The sequence below is a fragment of the Rousettus aegyptiacus genome, unplaced genomic scaffold, assembly GCF_014176215.1.
Source record: "Rousettus aegyptiacus isolate mRouAeg1 unplaced genomic scaffold, mRouAeg1.p scaffold_m13_p_10, whole genome shotgun sequence".
Lineage (NCBI taxonomy): Eukaryota > Metazoa > Chordata > Mammalia > Chiroptera > Pteropodidae > Rousettus > Rousettus aegyptiacus.
The window spans coordinates 5,459,432-5,461,027 of record NW_023416285.1 but is presented as its reverse complement, the minus strand read 5'-3'; the positions used below and the strand labels follow the sequence as shown (position 1 = coordinate 5,461,027).

At 37.3% G+C, this 1,596-nt stretch overlaps 1 pseudogene; it reads right to left on the bottom strand.

Moving 5' to 3' along the window:
* Positions 1–274: 274 nt before the first annotated feature.
* On the bottom strand, positions 275–393 carry LOC118609188 (annotated as a pseudogene).
* Between the last annotated feature and the right edge of the window lie 1,203 nt (positions 394–1,596).

Sequence of the window (1,596 nt, the reverse complement as noted above, 5' to 3'; positions counted from 1 at the left end):
GAGTTGTTGCTCAGCATTATTCCCTGGCTTTTAAAATGTCAGCTTCTTAGAGGTTTTGCTTTTTCAACAGCTTGGTTTTCATCTTTTCATCTACCAACCTCCTGGGCACTTACCTCAATTGACTAATGTTTTAGTATGTGTCCCAATGTTCTTCTCTTCAAGTCCTGCTTTTTTTTTTTTTTTTTTTTAGGCGAGGCAACCCTTGGTTGACCTCACAGATTACAAGGAACTTGTCAGCTTACAGTCCCTTATTTATTTATTTATTTATTTTTTAAGCCTACAGCACCTGGTTTTCCTAGATGGTCTCTCATCCAAGTACTAACCAGGCCCGACCCTGCTTAGCTTCTGAGATTTTATGGGATCGGGCTTGTTCCGGATAGCACAGCTGTAGACTTCAAGTCCTACTTTTATATTCTTCAGAAACACCCTAGTGGAATGAGCTAGCATTGCTGCATTGTCCTATAAGGCACAGAACTTATGGTATGGAAGTCAAGTGGAGGGCTGATAGGGATCCTCCAGCAGAGCACTTACATAAACACTAGACATGATATAAAAGACAACTTCTTAAAGGCACTGTAAAATATCCAAAATCAGGCAGAAGCCGAAGGAGAGTTTATTCTTAAAGACAAACTAACAGACAGACAGGCAAATAACTCCAACAGAAAATGGTAATGACTGCAAGTTTGTGACTTTGTTGCTGTAGGATGTGCCCCATGAGAAGTGGGCAACAGAAACTCACAACCTCATTAGCTTAAGGTGTCAAAACACAGAATTTAATTCTGAAAGAGAACTGGGCCCAATATCTGACTACATACTATGTGCAGATCCTTGGCTAATCATGTATGCTAGTAGTTAGATTGAGAGAACTCAATGAAAATGCAAGCAGAGACCTGAGAGAAATTATTCCTAGAAGGCAGAGATGCACCAGGTGAGATCCATGAATGTGCTGATTTTTTCCAGTGAATGCATTTTCTGAAAAATGGCTCCCATGGCAAAGGCTGAAGACTTACTGGCTGCAGAAATCAAAGGACAGCGACTGAGTCAAGTGGAGCAATTAGAAGAAGGATTTCCATAATCAAGGGAACTGAGAGAGGATATACCTAAAACTCTGAGTAGAAGCACTGTCCAAATCTTTCCTGATGGTCAGATTTTAAACATAAAGGTGGGGTGTAGGGGAATCCAAGGAGATTGGGCTAAAATAGTGTCACTTTGAAGTTGTACAAAGATTATATAGATTTCAACTGCCACATATCATGGAAGAGTTCAGGTTCAAGCAAGTTAATTACTTATTAGAACAAAAAAAATTAATAAAAGTAACAATCAGAATGTAGCTGAATGCAAAGTCACTATACAATAGTATCTGAACTATCCAAGTAAAAAATTAGAAGCTATATAGTGACAGTAAAATGTGATTCATACTCAAGAAAAAAAATTAATAGAAAAGGCACTAATCGTGTCCATATATTATATCTGACAAAGATTTCAAAGTATGTATTATGAATACATTAAAAAAATAAAGAAAAAATATGCTCAAAAAGTTAAAGAATGGCCTTAATGAATGAAAGAATCCGAACAGAACATGAACCTATGTAAATA